Genomic DNA, 20,045 nt, shown 5'->3' with positions numbered 1-20,045 from the left:
CAGAATTCAAATCACGGCACATTTAAAAGCCTTTCAAATTACTGTCTGGCCTTCCCCTGCCTCTTGTTCTCACTGTCAGTGAGGAGTTTTTAAAAATCTAACAGTCTTTTCTTTTCCAGCATGTTTCTTAAACTCCAGCCTCTCTGAGCCTGTTATCAGGAGATTTCTAAGTATCAAGAAACAATAGTGTCTTTTTATTTATATTTTTGGGGATGGCTAGGTGGTTAACAAAATGAGATCATTTTCTGATCTATTTGAGAAAAAGGAGAGAATAAAAGGGAAGCTTATTGGCCTAAAGTTTCTTTCATTCCTTTTGTTTCTTAAAAGAATAGAAGAGCAAAGAGAGTTTATTTTTCTTCCAGTAGCAGACAGATCAAATGAGAGCCCCCTCTTCCCTCCCCTGACACACACAAAAATCACTCTCTGCCTCATTCTAAGGTTCCACTGCACCTGTTGTTGTAAATCTCCATTGAACCCAGCCAGCATCGTACGCTTGAAATTTAAGCCCCCGCTAAATGAGGCCTCTTATCTATCATTTCTCTGTATTTTCTTTTGCAGGCAGCGTGGATCGGTGTGTAGGTTAGCCATGCCTGATTCAGAGATGGGATGAAGTCCAGAGAGGGTTGCCAAGGGGCCCATGGCATGGAGGACAAAGGTGAAAATACCACCATTCTCCTTATCTCTTTTTGAGGCAAAGAAGAGCCTTGAGCGTGGACCCCAGAAACAAATGCAGGGATCTCAGGAAGGCCTGTAGCAGACGCCTGCCTCCTGCAACTCAGGACTCAAGTCACATTTGAGTCAGAGGTGGAGTCTGGAAGGGGCACGGGAGAAGGCAGTTGCTCTCGCTGCTTCCCTGGCCCTGAGGATGGAGCCAGGCTTCCTACTGGGGTGGAGAGGGCCACTCTCTGCAGCCTTCTGGGCTGTCCCAAGGTCAGTGCAGTCTTGGGTCCTGCAGAGTCTCTCCCTCATCCCCTTCGGCGTCTGATGGAGATAGCGCAGATGAATCACATGTCCACAGGGGGACTTAGACTCTGTTGACAAAAATGAATTATCACCAAGTCTTAAGGTCTCTAGGCTTTCATCTGCTTCTGGGGAGGGACATTCTTAAGCCCACAGCTGTTTCCACAGTCACTCTATGTCCACCACGTGTCCTGGAGGGTGAGCAAGGGGGCCCTGGGCTCAGAGCCGGAACTCTCTCCCCCTGAAGGATGGGCATGGGGAGGGGTAGAACCGTGAGCTACAGCCAGCTCTGTGATCTGAAGGCAGAATACACACTTAACAGTGGAGCAAGGTCTTAGCTTCTTGTTTTCCTGAAAGGGCAAGGGAGTTGAAAGTGAGTTTAGAAATAAAAACCCCAAAACAATTTCTTTTGGGCCTCCAACCAGGGAAAGAAAATACCCCCCACACAGATCATCCAGGTTGGTAACACTTGAATTCTCTCTCCACATGCCAGCCTACAGCTGCCTTCACTTCTGCACCAAGTGCTCGCCTCCCTCCAGGTGAAAAAAATGGTGCTCAGGACCAGGTTTCACAAACAGTTAAGTTGCCACGAAGGTATAATTGTGAGCTCATAAAATGACCAGTTCTCAGAACTGCAACGGGTTTGGCGCCTCATGCGGGGCCGGGCATCCAGGAGGTGGTCGGTAAATGGCACGTGTGGCTAGATCCAAAACGTGTAATTCTTCTGAAAAAACAAACAAACGAGCTCTATGGAGAACTGTTGCTGTGGCTTCAGGCCTTCATATTTCCAGAGGCAGCCGTGGCAGTCCGGTTTGTTGGATGTAAAAAGTCTCAGGGCTGGGTCCAGGCAGGAGACCTCTGGAAGCAGCAACTCCTTAAAATGGCCACTCCAGGGACTTCTACAAAGCCACGCCGAGGCACACCAGCAAGCGCTGAGCTCCCGCTCGCTGTGTGCTGAGCACGTTACATGTCCTGACTCGGTCCACTCTGCAGAATTTACGTTAAGAAAGGGTTGGAGAAATGTACAAGGATATAAGTTCTAAGGATGGTCACAGTCACATTGTTTATAATAATGAAAAATTGGAACAAAACACCCATCAATAGGATAAAGATTGATGTGTTTGATCTATTATTTAGTGATAAAAGAAGATAGCCATGGTAGATTAAGTGACAAGAGTAGGTTGCTGAACACTAGGTATAGTACATATGCTATAGAGTATATATACTATCATATGTCTAGCTATATCTACATGTGTACACATTCACACATACTCATACACAAAGTATATAAATAAATGTATATGTGTACACATACACACATCTATGTATTTTCATATACACAAATAATACAAACTTAATAGTCATTATTCATTTAAAACACCACTGTACAATAGAACTTTCTGCAATGATGGAAATGTTCTATATCTGTGTTGTCCAATATGGTAGCACTAGCTACATATGGCTACTGAGCACTTGAGGGTGGCTGGTGGGTCTGGGGAATCTCAATTTTAAATTGCATTTACTTTTAATTAATAGCCATAAGTAGCTAGCGTCTACTATATTGGACAGCACAGCTCTAGAATGTAAGCCCAATGAGGACAAAGATCTTTGTCTTAATTATTGACGTACCAGAACCTCCTAAAGTTGTGTTTGTGCCCGGCACATGGTAGGTGCGCAATCAATAGTTGTTGAATGAAACAATTACCTGTTAAGGGTTTTTACCTGTAGAATTATGGGAGCCTTCTACTTTCTACTTTATGTACTTCTGTATCGTTTTGATTTTTTAAATTAGCATGTAATTTAAGTTTTAAATTAGAACAATAAAGATATTCCAATTTTGAAAAGCAATACACATCAATCTCATCCTTTTCTTCTTCTTGGCTGCCCAAAGTACTGCTCCACTTGGCTGGTGGGGAGGAAGGCTGGCCGCCGGGCGGCCGTGTAATTTACTCCTGGCTCCCTGGACCAACTTTCCCCAAATGAACATGACCGGGTGCCGCGGTTCCACCACTTGACCTCACCCCACCCCGGTCCTTGATTCATGGCAGAAATCGTACGTTCAGTTTCATTTTTCACCCTTCCATGTGGTCTTCAGGGCTTCCAAATTCCTGAACAAGGTCAACAGCAGAGTCTATATTTCTAGTGGGGAACAAAACCTGACAGAAAAGACTGACTCTGCCATTAAATTTGGGGTCAGGCACATTCTTTGTTATTTACAGGGCTGGCCACAGCTCTGATTTACACAACCTTTCTAAGTCAGTGAGCATCTTAGAATAAGACCCTAAGGTACCTCTTCTCTCTCCCTGGGCACTGTCAAGTCCTCCTGCTTTCCTGAGCCCCACCAACACCCACTCAGTTCTCTCCACAAGCCTTGGTGAATGCCACTGCCTGTCTTCCGAAGTCAGGCTGGCCCCTAAGCTCACGTCCCATCTGTTCTTCAAAGTCTCACTCTAGAAGCTGATTCCAGACCACTCCACTCCTCCACCTCCTTCAGGTCACACACGCTGTCTGCTAGATCCGTGCTTCCCAAACTTCAGCTGTTTATCTCCACTTCTGCCACTTCCACGTACCCCCTGTTAAATTATTAACTTAGTCTTTTCTCGTAAGTTAACTGTAAGTCAAGTCATTTATTTATTAGTTCTATTAAGCTGATCTGATGTGCTAATATTAACTTATTTTAACACGCATCAGAAAAACCCTAACTGAAGATAGGTAATGCTCATTGGCGCACCCTGCACTCCTGTCGCAGCCTGACAGTGGAGCGCACGTGCCCTTCATGCGGGCGTGCTCTGGTGGGGGGCTGTGGATGCTCTTCTGATGCAATGTCAGCAGCATGGGGCTTTTCACAAGAAGCTCACAAGCCACTCAGAGGCAGCGCCCTCTCTCCCTTCTGTTCCTCACCACAGCACCTGTGCCCAGCACCGCCCAGGGACAATTTAGAGTCAGCCAACTGCAATGAGGGGGCTCTTAGGTGCTGGCAACTGTGCTGATGACAAGTCTGCGGAGTAGGTGCTGTTATACTCATTTTGCAGATGACAACGTGGAAGCTGCGATGGCTTGAAGAAGGCTGGCTTAACGAATAACTAACTCCTTTAAGGGAAACAGCATCCTAACCCCAGGAGTCCACGGAGGCAGGTGCCTCCCTTGCAATACAATTCCGGTTTCCCAGGTCGTCTTCATGAGCACACAACCCTGAAATGCACCTTTATTCAGACCTGCTTTGCTCTGGACCAGCCTCATGGAGCCTGTGACCTTGTTACGGGGCTGTGATCAGGCCCCTGCCTCCCCCTTGCCCATGGGGTTCCAGCCACTCTGGCCTTCTCTCGTTCCTAGAAGGCCCCAAGCTCAGAGCCTTTGCCAGTTTTCTTCCCTCTATCTGTTCTAGTCTTTACAATATATTAGGTCTCAGCTTAAATGCCACCTCCTCAGAGAGGCCTTTTGTGATCACCCCATCTAAATTAGGTTGCCTTTCAGTCTCTCTTAAAGCACTCTATCAACATTTGTAAATACATGTAAATTTATTTCCTTTTTTGTTTTCCCTCCCTTCTGTCCTTCCCATCAATACATACTTATTGAATGCTAGCTACTTGCGAGGCACTGAGCATACAATGTTTGCTCTCATGGAGCCTACCTTTCAGTGGGAGAAAATAAATATATACGTAAATATGCAAGTGAACAAGTCATAATGTGTCATTAGAGATAAACGCTCAGAAGAAGATAGAGATAGGAGCTATTTTAGAAATGGTTGAGAAGGGCTTCTTGGAGGAAGTGGCATTTTAGCACAGACCTTTCTGAAGTGACTAGGCAAGCACTGCAGATACCTAGGAAAGTGCTTTCTAGGCATAGGGGCAGCAAGTACAAAGGCCCTGAGGCAGGAATGTGCCTAGGGGCTTTCGGGAGAGCAAGGAGACTGAGTGGCTGAAGTGGAGTATGGAGGAGAAAAGGGGAGCAGGGGAAGTTAGAGAAAGGAAAGGTCAGAAAGGTAGGCAGAGGCAGGTCGTGTGGGGCCTTGTACAGAGTCCATGGCAGGAGGCGGAAGAGGGAGCCCATGCAGATGAAGGAGATTGGGAAGGAAGACACAGGCACCAGCCCAGATATCTTCCTGTGCTGATGAGTGGGTTTTTGTGTAATGTGTGGGCCGGGGAGAGAAGCAGGCCATCTGGAAGGGGCTGCTGGCTGGGGGAGAGAGCACACAAGCTTTGAGTGGCACGTGCCCAAACATTTTCAATGTTACCCCCTGCCTTCCTGACCGTAAGAGCACAGTGAAACTGAGCGGGGCAGACAGCCACAGTAAATAGCACGACAGCCATCCACACTGCCGTAGGAGGAAGCTGGCACGTTGGCACGGCTTCATCGTCACCAGCCTTGCTGTAAGAGGCTCGATGTGGCACAGCCAGAGTCACCAGCTGAGGGGGTGAAGGGTAGTTGGTGAAGCCTGAGATCAGCATCTCTGCCAGAGCGTGTGTGAGAGAGTTGGCAGGCGGGGTTGGGTAGGAATGAAAACCCTCAGTCAGTGAGGCCGGGGACTGGCTCTGACCTGAAAATTCAAGGCTGGTCAAGGTAGACTTAGGAGGAGGAAGTTCTCTTATTATTCCAAGAAAGGAATCAAGGATTAGGCTGGCTTTCACATTTCACAAGGGTAGAGCCCATTCACTGATTCACTCAGCAAATATTTACTGAGTGCCCGACATAAGGCACTGTTCTAAGCATGGGATACCATAGCAAACAAACAAAAATTTCTGCCCGGTCAAACTTTCTTTGCATTTCGGCACTGTACCTAAAAATGATGATAATAGTTCACATTTATTGAGCACTTACAATGTGCCAAGTACTACTGCAAGTACTTTATATGTATTAGTTCATTTACTCAGAACTATCCTGTAAGGTAGCTGCTGTCATCATCCCATTTCACAGATGAGAAAAATGAGGCACAGAGAGGTTGATTAACTTGCCCAAGGCCACACAGCCAACTAACGGCAGAACCATAATTTGAACCCAGGCAGTCAGGACCCAGAGCCCAGACTCTTTAATGTTACATTTTTACCACAGCAGGAAATCAATAAACAAATGAGTGATTAGGATAAAAAGCATAGCAGAAACACAGTAAAATAGTGCAAATTTAAGTAAATAGCTATGAGAAGGGTCAGTTTAAATTATGCCAAGGTTAACTTCTAGGTTATCTGGAAAGAAACACACTTTTATTACTGCAGGTGTATGCTGATACGAGGGCCAATCCAGTCGTCGGCAGACTCTTAAAAGGCAGGGCCTTGGCAGCCTGTGGTGATGAATATTTAAGACTGGACTGCACCTCCAGCGCCCCACAGCTAATAATTACAGTTAATATCCTTAAATAACTTGTGCTCTCGAGAGGGCCGTACACTCACCATTACAGTCTCTCTGATCTTACTCGTGGGCTCAACAGGGCTCCTTCTCAATCTAGGTCGAAGTAACTTAGGATTTCATTGTAGCTTAAGGTCCCCTCATCTTAAACACTGCTGAGGTCATCACTGGTGTCCAGCAACACCGCAGTTCTCTTTCTGGTGTGTGGTGGGATTGCACGCCTCCCTGAGTGAGGGGGGACCATGGGCTTTACTTCGGGCAGTAAAAAATGAGTGGCAGTGACATGTGCCACTTCTGAGTGGAAGCCTTGAAAAGCCAGGATGCAACTTACCCCTGTCCTTCCAGCTGTCTCGGTGATAACAGAAGGCTGCACGGAGAGGAAGCCTGTGGCTGGCTGGCGGGGTCCCCACGGACCCAAGGTGGATACACGGCACAGACAAGAAACTAACCATTGTTGTTTTAAGCCACTGGGATTCTGGGGTTGTTTGTTTTTAGCCTATCCTAACTGATACAAACACCAACCCTCCAAATTCTGGGTGAAAAAGAGGAAAATGAATAAAGAATTGATACAGCCAATTAGAAGGGAAATGAAAACAAGCACTGACCATTACTATATTTTAGATATCTACAGGTTATCACCTAATCTTCTTGGCAACACCGAGAAATGTATTACCTCCATTTTACAGACGTGGAAACTGAAGTTCAGAGATGGAAAGGGACTTAGCCAAGGTTTTATAGGTAGTAAGTGACAGAGATGAGTTTCAAATTCAAGTCTGTCTAAATCTTGTGATCCTGCTATGCTGTCTACTAAAAGCACACACAACTAGATTACTCTAAGAGCCAAACCTAGGAACTCCAGGTGGGAAAGGCATTTGGTCATTCAGTCATTCACCAAACACGAGCAGCATGTGTGCTGGGTGTGTGTCAGGCACTGCAATAGGATCCTCCGAGTGACTAAGATAGTTATGGCCCCTGCCCCTGAGGAGCTGACAGTCTAGTGTCGGTCACAGACAGCTGAGTGGCAGTTTCAGTGCGGTGGAATAAGAGTTATTTGGCTCGGGGAAGGCTCTGGGGGACTTGGGAGTACACTCAAAGCCGTGGAAGGAAAAAGACAGCAGAGAAGGGAAAGCTGGAAAAGCAAACGGGATATAATGGCAAAATAAAGACGTGTCATTAACGTAATTCTCATTCTGCTCAGATCTGCACACGTTTGGTAAGAATATGCCATACACCTCACCCTGGCACATAGCATGATGGTGGCATGCTGCCACTGGCTGATGACAACAAGGGCACCCGTGAATGTCAGGAGGGGTGCCTCCGCCCTGCTGGTAACAGCAGCCCCCAGCCCAGCTGGCTCAGGAATTCAAACCAGGGCAGGGAGCACACATTCCTGGGGCAGCTGGCACCCCACCTACAGAGGACTGGGGGCAATTTGCTCACAGGGAAGCCTGCTCAGCTGTGACTCTTTGTCATACTCACCAGACCTTGTACAGTGCCTGCATGCAACAGTCACTCAGCCAACGTTGGTGGTCACCTGAAGGAGGGTGAACAGCAGCAGTGGAGGTGGAAAGGCTTCTAAGGAAGCCCGGAGGCCTGTGAGCACCAACACTCTGAGACCCTTGACGACCAGTAGTGGACCTCGGAATGGCCCAGGCTGCTTCCGCTTACACTTAGCATGCAGGTCTGAAGTCTGAGCTTTAGGAGACCCCTCCCATTTGGAAATGAAGAAATAAATGGCTCTCCTGGGTGGAAAGGTCTCTGGGTAGGGGTCACTAGGCCACATCCAGGCCCATGGGGTCTGGGGAGAGAATCGAGTCCTCTGTTGGAAGTTCATGGTATAGTTTGCGTCTCTGAGCAGTTTAACAATCCAGCCTCACAAGGGTTAACGCCTCAAGGAGGAGATTAGAAGATGATCGGACAGGACTCTTGCAACCTGGAGATTCTAAGTGCAGCTAGAAAGGGGCACATGGCTGCCATAGTGAGAAACATGAATCACTGCTCCTATGGGTTTAAATTTCAGAAGGGATCCTTGCTGTCCCTAAGCCATGTAATCTCTGAGGGCTCACACAGGGGCCAGTCTGTCCTGAGGCAATGGGCAAGGGGCTTCTTGTTTTAGGACCAAGGGTTAATGAGGGGAAGATACAAACTGATAGGAAGTTGGGAGGGAAGGGCGTTTCCAGTGGTGGAAAGATATGCTGCCCTAAGGGAGTAGGAACAAGCATTGGTCTATTGGGGGTGGGGTGTGGGGGTGTGGTCAAGACCCTCAGGCACACTCTTCCCTCTGGTAGAAAGGTCCTTCCGGACCCTGTGCCCGGTGAAGTCTCCTTTTCCTTGCTGTACTGGCTCAGAGGTCACCTTTCCCCCGCTATCTCGCTTGATGCTCCCCGGCCCTGGAGAGCAGCTTTGCAGCTGAGGTGCTGAGACCCTCTCTCCAAGCCCAGGAGTGACATTGCTAAATGCTGGCCCTTTTTCCTGCATACGCGGGAAGCGCCTTGCATCCCTTCTTAGCACAGCTCCAGAAAGCCACTTCCAGCTGACTGAATTAAATCAACACATATTTACGGAGTATCGACTATGCAGTAGGCATGGTTTCAAGGAGACGCACCTACGAAAAGCAACAGCGTTCCTGCTTCACAGCTCTTCCATTCTAGTCGAGGAGACGGACAGTAATCAAATAGACATACAGGCAAAAGTTAGAATATAATCAGTGCTATGAATTAAACAAAGCAGCGCCTGGCAGATGGGGGGCCTGCTTTTCTGACATCTCTTTCAGCTTCCTTTGGTGGGTCTTTCTGCACAGCAGAGGTTGCAAAACTAAACGCTCCACTCCTTGGACTTCTTGCCCAGGAGCTTAGATGCTCTGGCACAGCGGCCTCAAAGATCCCAGAAATACTGCATTAGACCACCATCCCACTGTGTCGACCCTACCATTTCCATCACTGGACAAGGAGCTTCTGGAAGTCAGGCACTCACATTGGGTTACTTATTTGACACATAGAAGGCACACACAAATGCTCGTGAATAAACGGCTCCATCTGACACAGACCACTCAGCTTAAACAGAAGGCCTGCCCTGTGGGAAGTTCAGAAAGTTAAGTCATGAGAACAAATTACCCACTGGACGGTGAATGCTAGGAGCCATGTTAACACTATATATTAAAGAGAAGCTACTGCTGGTTCTTCAGCAGGGGTGAGAGCTTGATGAAAATGGTATGTGAGAGGGAACAGTTTTCTAGTGTCTCTGTGGGGAAGGACTAGAGTGCGCAGAAAGTGGAGGTGAAGGGTTAAAATATTGACTCTAGATGGTAGAAAGGAAATAGCCAAAGAAAAAGGAAAGTCAAGGGCAAAAGCTGCTATCTCACTAAGGGACAGGACGTGATGGGCCAGGGGGCATGATGGAGAAGCTGGCAAGAGTAGGTTAGTCTGAAAGAAGTTGAGTTCTGATTCCAGTGCTGATATTATCTGAGAGGAGCTGGGAGCTGATCTGGAGATCAGATCAATTTAGTTACCACACAATATAATGAAATAAGAGCCTAAACATAAAAGCTCCAGGATGGCAAAATGTCACTGGTGACCATCTTGGCTAGAGAGCCTGACTTAGGAAAGGTGGAATCATGTGGCTGTTAGGAGAATGGGCTCCCAGACCAGGGAGACTGCTGTGATTCCTAGTTTTGCCAAGAACTAGCTGTGTGGGCCTGGACAAGTTACCTGACTTCTCTGGGCTTCATCAGTTAAATATGGATGATAATAGTACCTCCTTCAGAGGGTTGTTGGGGGTAGTAAATGAGTTAGTATATTGAAAGGTCTTGAAACAGTGCCTGGCATGTGGTGAAAGGCAGCTACTATTAACGTTATCTTTTGGTGGTACTCTCACTGAGCAGCATCTCAGGGTGAGGATATGGAAGGCAGAGGGGCTAAAGTCCAAAGAGAAAGCATTTGCTCTAATGAACACTGCTTAAACAAGTGGGCCAGTGGCCTGGCCTTGGAAATATTTTAGCTATCCTGAGAATTTTGATATGAGAATATTCCTCATCAAAATGGGATTTGCCTACATAACATGGTCTATGGATAGCTAAACATATGACCTATATAAATAAAATAAATAAAAGGGAAAAGCCGAAAAATAAAAAAAGCATTAAGCAGAAGGGCATTTGGCATTATTTGAATTTGATGTTACTCTGCTGCTATTAAAGAAAATCTTCTAAAATGGTAAAAAGTAATTAAAACAAAACAAAGGTGTGGGAGTAGCCCAATGATCAAGATGGCGTGCCTAACACAAGAAGGCAAGCTGCAGCCCCCAGCTTTGCTGGCGTTAGCGACCAACAGCATGTCTTATGGAATGTGCTGAATTCTAAATGTCTCATATTAAAGTGACCGTGTCAGTCACTCACAGTTTTTAAAATCCCTGTTGAAGATAGGCATTGGGCTTACCTGTTATGTAAACCCAAACCTGGCATAAGAGGGCTGACACGAAGAGAAAACCTGAGCTCACCTTGCAATGGCTCTGTATGCCCATCTCGGCTTCCTTCTTCTTTCCCAACCCTTCAGTGAGCCGAAAATAGAACCCCTAGGGAGGGGTCAATTCAGACACATGGTACATCTTTATTTTTAGCCCACTGAGAACATTTTATTTACCAAACAATATAATGAAATGAGAGCTTAAACATAAAAGCTCCAGAATGTCAAAATGTCAACGGTACAGACAATTACTCAGCAGATAAACCCTTAGAAATTGACAAGGATGAGATGCACTAAAAATATTCTCAATGGACTTTATTGAGTCATATAGAACACTTGTAATTTTAAACACATTCTCTCTCTTTTAGTTGTGTCTGGATAATAGAATTAAGTATAAGACCTCTCAATACTTATTTATGTCAATTTAGACCAAGACTGAGAATTCTTTTATTTTTTAAAAGACATATTACCACTTATCTCATTTTTAAAAAGATTTCCATACTGGAACAATGTTATTGAATTCAACACCCAGAAGGTCACTGGTTGCAGGAGAGGACACTGAAAATGATAATTGCTTTAAAACAACCATGTCTTGGAAACTTTAAGCTCCCTCTCATGCCCCGAATATCTGGGATCTAAGAGTAGAACCTTGACAAACAGGGCTAAGCACTAAAGGAAGAGACCGTAAGGCAAAAAAGAATAATACCAAATTATACTCTCTCACTCCTTCAGAGTCCACGCCAGAGAACCCTGCGACACTGTAAACAAAGAGATGTTATGACTCTTCCATAAAAGAGAATCTAATTGCCTACACTGTTGTTCTAATGACACATTTATCATCTAAACTTGCTTTCGATGACATCATTGGCTGGCTTCTCTTCTCATGTGTCTTAACTGACATCACAGATGGGCTATTTCAACTTTCGAATCTGGTTTTAAATACATTTCAGTTGATTGGTGAGGCACCGTTGCCTAATGCTTGAACACACACATCCCTCTGAGCAGAGCTGTAGGTGGGTGAGGTGACCTCCGGGTCAACTGCTGGACAGGGGAAGCTGTCCTCCTGCTCATGGCCCTTCCTGCAGTTACTCAAGGTCTTTGAGCTACTTCAAGGTAATCAAACCTTGCGTCTACCCTAAGTGCAGATATTTCTTGACCACCTCCTCCGTCCTGAGCCCCATTCCCTCGAGGCCTGTTTACTCCTGTCAACTAGCTAACCTCACAGAAGAATCATAGAACATTAGAGCTGACAGGGTCCATGGAGGCCACCCAGTGCTCTCATGGTACAGACTAACTCCTTTCTGTTAGTGTAGGTCTCTTTGCAAAGGGTCAGTGCTTAACCCGCAGGGACTTGTTTTCCTAAAGAAGTTTCCAGTCATCAATTTATACCAGTAGGAAAAATATTTTCCAGAAGCCACTGTCTCCTCGCCTCTCATCATGTAATGGTCACCACTTTTTCCCCAGCATGTAGCACAAAGCTGGTTGCCATAGTAGCCACTTGTTCTGCCTTCAAATTGGGCTCTGGAGGCATTACTGACTTAAGGCATATTTACAGTGGACCTAAACATGAGCATATGAGCAGATAAAGGGTTCCTCTGTGTGTGTGTATGTGTATGAATTTATTAATATGACAATTTTTTTTTTTGAGGAAGATTGGCCCTGAGCTAACATCTGTTGCCAATCTCTCTCTCTTTTTTTTTTTAATCCCCAAAGCCCCAGTACATAGTTGTATACTCTAATTGTAGGTCATTCTAATTCTTCTATGTGGGATGCCTCCACAGCATGGCCTGATGAGTGGTGCATAGGTCCACACCCAGGATCCGAACCGGCAAACCCTGGGCCGCCAAAGTGGAGTACGTGACCTTAACCACTCGGCCACAGGGTTGGCCCCTCTGATAATTCTTAAAAGGCATTAAATATTAAATCTCATTAAATCAAAATACATTATAGTTTTTTTCCTTCATTATTAATTGCAAACATTTTAAAGCTTGATAATATCAAGTATTGGTGGTAATGCACAGGGTTGGTGGAAACGTAGATTAGTATAGTAATTTTTAAGGTGAATATAGTGGCATCTAACTAAAATTACAAATATGCAGGCCCTTTGACCCAGTGACTCTACTTTTAGGAATCTACCCTAGAAATAATCTTACTTAGGTACAAAAAGTATACAGAAGGGTGGTCATAATGCATAAGACTGTTATTGAGAATAATTAGAAACAATTATTTAATACGTGTATCTATGGATAATGATTAAATTAATAACATGCAGCCATTAAAAATAGAACAAGGTAGGTCTCTATGTCGAGCCCTGGAAAAAACTCTAAGATCTATTAAGTGGAAAAAGCAAGTTGTAGAACAATTTGCAGGCTATAATATGACATATGCTTTAAAAAGCCCTGTATACTTCTAGGTAGACCTGGGTACATACATCTGTATGTGAGTCCTCAGAAAACAGTGTGGAAGATTACAGTCATGTGCCACATAATGACGTTTTGATCAACAACGGACCACATATACAACGGTGGTCCCATAAGATTAGTCCCACATAGCCTAGGTGTGTAGTAGGCTATACCGCCTAGGTGTGTGTAAGAACGCTCTGTGATGTTCACGTGATGACACAATCTCCTAATGATGCGCTTCTTAGAACGTATCCCTGTCATTACGTGATGCATGACTGTATATCCAACCTGAGGATGAGGGTTACTTACGGAAAGAGGAGTGGAGTTAGAAAAGGGAGACATCAAGAGGAATTTGTGCTTTTATCTGTAGTGTTTAAATTTTGTTCAGTGAGACTATATTCATATAATACGAGTGTTATGAATTTTATTTAATTATACATTTAATTTCCCTTCTCTTAGAGAACTAAAAGCCTCGCCCAGAAAAATGTAGTTGCCTCCTTATGTCTATAGGCCAAGCCCCTACTTAAGATTTTCTTCCCCCAAACCCTCTTCCCTCGCAACACACACACGTGGAATTTAGCCATAATCATCCCGGATCCTTGTCATGGAAATAATTATGAGGCTGTAACACTGACCTTTTCATTAATGTTTCCTTTTTCATCAACTCTTAGTGTTAATCCATGGGAAACAAGTTGTGCTTCTGCTAGAGCCAAGGGCAAAAAACGCAAATCCAACAAACACCACTACCAACAAACCAAACCAAGGGGACAGAATTCCTTATCAATAAAAGTTACAGCTCCCACTAGAACATGGCCTTCTCACAGGCTTCAGGAATAAGATATTCCTGGGCATACTTCCCAAGAAATGTAAAACAACACAAGTTTCAAATGGAATGATTCTTTTACTGACTTTAAATTTAACTCTCTTTTTTTCTCCAATGTTCCTTTTATAGAAAAACTCAAGAGAATTGTAATATTCTTTCCTTTTTGCTCAAGAAGAAATAATGACTTAAGGATTTATGCATCAAACATGTTTTTGTCTTATTCCTCTCTTACTCTTAAATTAACTGGATTTTAAAAGCAAATGCTGCATCTTTTTATTTTATTTTAACAGTATGCATTTATTTTTTTGGTGAGGAAGATTGGCCCTGAGCTAACATCTGTTGCCAATCTTCCTCTTTTTTTTCTCCTCAAAGCCCCAGTACCTACTTGTAAGTCCTTCTAGTTCTTCTATATGGGATGCTGCCACAGCATGGCTTTATGAGCAGTGTGTAGGTCTGTGCCCAGGATCCCAACTGGTGAACCCTGGGCTGCCGAAGCCGAGCACGTGAACTTAACCACTTGGCCACGGGGCCGGCCTCCTGCTGCATCCTTTTAAATCATCTTCTAGATCTTATAGTTTAAGGAGAAAATAAAAGCCTATGAGTTTGGAATGATTAAATAGTGGAAAAATGAAATAGGGTAATTTTAAGAAGTTGAGAGAATAGATGCTTGCTTCGAAAGCATAGAAAATTGTCATAGATGGCTAATACAGACTCTTTTGGAGTGGCTCCAGGTGATCTATACTTTTAGTGCCACAGTTGGTTCTGATGGTCAGTCAGGTATGTTTTCCTTCTTGGTATAAAATGCATCTTTTAAAACAGTCACTATCACCCATGGGTACCATAGGTCTATCTCAGAATGATTGCAAAAATATCCTTAAAATTTCATAGCAAAATATTTAAAAATTTTCCATTTAAAAAATAAATATATTCTGGGTCCAGCCTGGTGACATAGTGGTTAAGTTTGCACACTCCGCTTCAGCGGCCCGGGGTTCATGGGTTCAGATCCCAGGCATGGATTACACACTACTCATCAAGCCAAGCTATGGTGCCATCCCACATACAAAACAGAGGAAGACTGCCACAGATGGTAGCTCAGGGCTAATCTTCCTCACACACACACACACACACACACACACAAAATAAACAGATAAATAAATAAATATATTCCATTGAGTACTTTTAGGATAGGGAATGCCATGTTTCAAAATTACCAGAGGCTAGAGTATTCCAACTCTAAAAAGCTTGGGAATATCTGCCCCCTTTACTTATCCTAAAAATCATGTTTGACGTATAAATCTCAAATTCATTATTCCTTCTTGAACAAAGAGAAAGGAGTATGACGATTCTCATGATAATTGGAACTAAAGGTGATTTACCATGACGGTGACTATGATTAAAGTCATGAGCAATCCCCACAGTTTTTATCCTCCCACTCAAAAATATTATATATGCTTCTGTACTTTAACATAATACAGCTACTTATTTTATTTTCTTGAACATCTTAAGAGTTAAAAGAAATAGGCACTCCTCCTTTAAAGATCCCTACTTCACAGTATCAAAGCCTTCCAGAATGAAGGATTAGCGTTATTACTCTTCAGAATTCAGACATTATTTTTCTTTGCATCTTAGGTACTTATGGTAGGAAAGCTGGGAGGAACAGGAAAGTACTTATCAGAGAAGGGTAATAATCTTTGGAATGAAATTGGCTGGGATGTGTCAAACTCAGCAGGCTTGAGGACACTATTCTTGCTTTCCCATTATTCTATTTTGAATCTCTTGTCTCGCTGGCAGAGTTTCCAGCCTGTAAGACTGCCCACTGCGCCCCCGTGTATGTGAGCGCTGTCACGCAGCCCACCCAGGAACCCAGCTAAAGAGCGGAGTGGGCCCTTGCACTGTTCTTACATGTTCTCTTCTCCCTGATTACATATATTTGATCACTGAGCTAGAAAAACATCTTGGTGAATTGCACTGCAATAATCATTTCCCACCTGGCTCACCATCGAGGAAAAGATCTCTTGCAGCGCACCCAAAGTTCAGTCAAGGATGGCCATTTGGAAATTGCTCTCCATTCACAGGGAAACTGCCAGACAGAAGCCAGGCATCGTTTTATTATTCAGAGTGAGTGCTGGCCTTTATACCACTTGTGGCAGATCAAACTCAAGTTCCATTAGGGGTTAAGATTGTAAAAATGTAAATTCTCTCCAAATTAATCTGTTAATTCAGTACACTTACAATGAAAATCACAAAAGTGAGGGAGGTGTATGCGTGTGTGTGAAATTTAACAATTTGATTCTAAAACTTCTATAGGAGAATAAAGGGTTAAGAATAACCAAGGCAAATTTGAAGACGAACAAGGGTCATTATACATGTATAGTAATTAAGACAGTGTGGTCTTGGCACAGGAATAGACAGAGGAATGAAACAGAGAGCCTGTAAAAAGTTCCACGCATGTACAGAAACTTGATATACGATCAAGATGATGCCGAAATTCAGTGGGGAAAGGATGAACTACTCAAGTGGTGTTTGGACATAATCAGTATAAAATTTGATCCTTATATCAGAATTTATATGGAAAAATAATCCTGGGGTATTAAAGACCTAAATGTGAAAAACCAAAAGTTTTAGAAAAATTGAAAGATACCATAAAAAAGTGAAAACACAAAACTTACGCTAATATAAGATATTTGTAACACATAAATCCAACAAAGTTTATGTAGACAAATGAAGAAATCAATAGAAAAAAGACAATCAAGTAGAAAAAGAGACAAAGAATATGAACAGGGAAATCACAGAAGAAATCATGAGAACTGTGGAAAATATGCACATATATGCAACTTTACACATAATCAGGGAAATGAGAGGGACACAGATTTAAAAGTCTGATACCCCCCAGGTCCGTCAGGGATACGGCGGAGGCCGGGAGCCTGAGGTGAGAGAGTGTAGTTGGGAAATGAGACCCAAATGAAAGGCCACCAAGGGCCTGGAACACAGCAAGTCTCCGTGGATGTGCTTTCTTTCCTCTTCCATCTCACTGGAGCATGGTTCTTAAGGAGCACAGCCACAGCTTCCCCAGCACCCTCAAAGGGCCCGTCGCCCCTAAAACCCTGAGGAGTCACCACGGGGCAGCTGCAGCGCCGCACAACAAACGAGGGCTTTGGAATCAGGGGACCTGGACCTACTGTGGACCTCTGGACAGCTTCTTCAACTCTGAGTCTCAGTTTACTCTTTTGTAAAGAGAGAGAACTAAACCTTAACGTGATCTTGAAGATGTGCATGGGCTGTGAAAGTGCAACGTAAGCTGTGCTGAACTACACAGATGCCAGTCAGTGCTGACAGCCCACCGCCCGTGGCGCTGCGCCAAGTCTCTTCACTGTGTTACTGTGTACTTCACAGACGGAAATATCCTCATCCTTCCCAACTCCTACTTCTATGTACAAAGCTATGACCCCAGAGGATGCAGCCACCAGCATAAGTAACCAACAGGAGAAAATGCTGGATCCATTCTTTTTCCTGCCAGTGTGTAAGCTTCACGGGGGTGGACAGGCTAGATTTAAAACAATGGGCGGGTGGATTCTTTCTGTGTCTGTTTCCAGGGTTGTAATGTATATTCTCGTTCTCCCACATCCTGCCTTCTCTTTTCTTCTCTCTACACAGGCATTTTTAATACTAATTTATTAAAAGCAGACATTTTAAGACATAGCTTAAAAAGACTCTCTTGCATCACACAGGCTGAGTTAAAATCCTGCGCATAAAGGCTTCTGGAGGAGAAACACAGGACAAACAGCCGGATTTGACTTTGATAGATGTTGCTGAGCCAACAACTCTCTGTGGGACCTGAGGCAAAGCCACACGACCTCTTTGGGACTCCGTGTTCTCATCGTAAGTTCTTATAGCATACTAAAATACCCTCAGAACACTAGTTTACTATATATACACATGTTTATTTTTTATACTTAATACTTATATTTATATGTTTATATTTTAACAGTGGGATCTTTTCCAATATGTACATCACGAAAATTTGGTTCAGGGTTCAGAGCCGAGGAACCCGGGCCCGCCCAGGGCTCTTTATGGAGGCACTGCGTTCATCTCCAACAACCATTTGTGGCTTCAGCTGTTGCCAAAAAGCAGCCACTTTCCCTTTTGATGTCTGAGACCCATTACTTTCATTTTTGACTTAACCAACAGGTGTTCCCAGACTCTTTTCTTTATGGGCTGTCTTCCCTCAGGGTTCTGGGCAGACAGCGTTTCTCCTACAAGATGACAGAGAGGCACAGAGAAATAAATTTCCCCTGGTCCACTAACTCTACTGTTGGAACTACAGTCTGTTGTGACCACCCTGAAGCCTTGACCTTTCCCGCTTCTTGGAAGATATGGGATATGTGGGTGAACCACAAGGGCCGGGCCCGAATGCTCCATGGAAACAATGGCAGTGCAGATCTTTCATCCTTTGATTAGGGCCTGGACCACCAAAACGTCAGGGTGGGCAAGATGTCTTTGAACCTTGGTGCAGAATCCAGGAGAGCAGAGGGCAGTCCAGCTTCTGGGGAGAGAGTGTCATGCCAGGCAGGCGAGGCCTGGCATTGCAGCAGGCCTCTCAAATGCGCTCAGTAGAGCTGACTGTGCGTCTGCGCTGGGCAGAAGTGGTGGACCGATGGCCTCAACAATACATCAGGACACCCAACAGCACAGTAGACACTAGTAGACGGGGTATCGGACAAAATGAAGAAGCCCCTAAACTAAATCTGGGGACAAAAAAAGAAGTAGGTTACCCTGAGAGTGGCACTAGTGTGGCAAGATAATATTTTTAAATATTAATGGATTTCACATACATGTATAAAATCACATTTCTTTTGACCCTACAACCCATCTCCTCTCAGTCAGCTAGATGTTGAGTTCTGAACGTTAGGTCCTGAGGATACTCAAGGGATTGAAACAGGCAGAGGGAGGCTTCTTGCTCCCCAAACTAGAGAAAGGTCCCTGGGTCAGAGGTGGGGTGGTGGTGTGTAGGGGTGGAGCGGAAGGAGAGTAGAGCCCATTGATGGGGAAGCAAAGAATAAACGAATGTTATAGATTCCTAAGAAAAGGGTGAGCCACTCCCTACCCATCTCTGCAACAAAGCCTTGGGGGCAAGTGAGAGAACCCTCAGACATGTTTGTAGGCTTACAGAACAAAGGACATCTATGCTTCACCTCTTGAATGAGCCTAGGAAAGCAGAAGACCCAGAGCAGAAATGGCTGTGTCACATGTCAGATGAGGTCACAGAGTTTTCCATGGCCCAGAGTGGCATGGCTGTAGAGGAAGCCTCGAACAGACTCTCAGAGTTCCCTGGGCCCTTGCTCAAGGGCAGCAGAAAGCTTCTTTTGGCCTAATAGAGCTCAAAGAGACTTGGAGAGCGAATGTGAGCTGGGCTCAAAGAGAACTTCCAAACAACCACCCACCAGGGCTTTGTGGACTGACAGTGCCGATCCAATGGGATGAAGGATGTCACTGGGATATCTTCAGGGACAGATAGCACCTGTGGAACAGGCACCAGCTCCTCATAGCCTGGGCCCCCGAAACTGAGACATAACTCTGGAAAGGGGAGATGAGGGACCTGGAGTTGCCAGACAGTGAGTTTCCACTACCCAGGGGAATAGGAGCACAATGTATAAATTAAGAGAGAGGAATAAATTTTTAAGTTGCGTCTGTTATATACCTAAATGTTTATCCTGAGATTAGTTCCCACTACACTGGTAAAAATCAACTCATAATAGGTGAGTCTAACTTATTACTAACCCACCTAGGGGGTGCTTTTGTTTAATTAATTCATTCATGCCCTCCCACCCTCCCTCCCTGACTTATCAAACAGCCAGGTATTCTCTAAGCACCAGCAATGTTGTTGTTGTTTTTTTCCCCCAAATCCCATATACCTGTTTTCTACCCTCAAGATTTAGTAATTTAGCTGGGAGGGGGAGAGGAAAGGAAGGGCAGAAACAGAGACACTGACACCTAACTCTAACACACTATGGTAGGGTCTATCGTGGTGGTGCATACTAAGTGGTCTAGGAATACAGAGGAGAG

General features: G+C 44.5%; 1 protein-coding gene and 1 long non-coding RNA gene across 3 annotated transcripts in view; both read right to left on the bottom strand.

Annotated features, from left to right (window-relative positions):
* Positions 1-20,045, bottom strand: part of SCFD2 (sec1 family domain containing 2) — a 392,812-nt gene that overhangs the window by 54,132 nt on the left and 318,635 nt on the right. The gene's annotated exons all lie outside the window — the stretch shown is intronic.
* On the bottom strand, positions 312-10,960 carry LOC138923655 (uncharacterized). Its single transcript, XR_011437578.1, has 2 exons — positions 10,792-10,960; positions 312-1,947 (listed from the first exon to the last, which is right to left on the bottom strand). It is a non-coding gene; the product is annotated as an uncharacterized lncRNA (long non-coding RNA).

Source organism: Equus caballus, chromosome 3 (genome assembly GCF_041296265.1).
Source record: "Equus caballus isolate H_3958 breed thoroughbred chromosome 3, TB-T2T, whole genome shotgun sequence".
NCBI classification, from domain to species: domain Eukaryota; kingdom Metazoa; phylum Chordata; class Mammalia; order Perissodactyla; family Equidae; genus Equus; species Equus caballus.
Note: the sequence above shows the minus strand (reverse complement) of the source record. Positions and strands in the feature narration are given on the sequence as shown.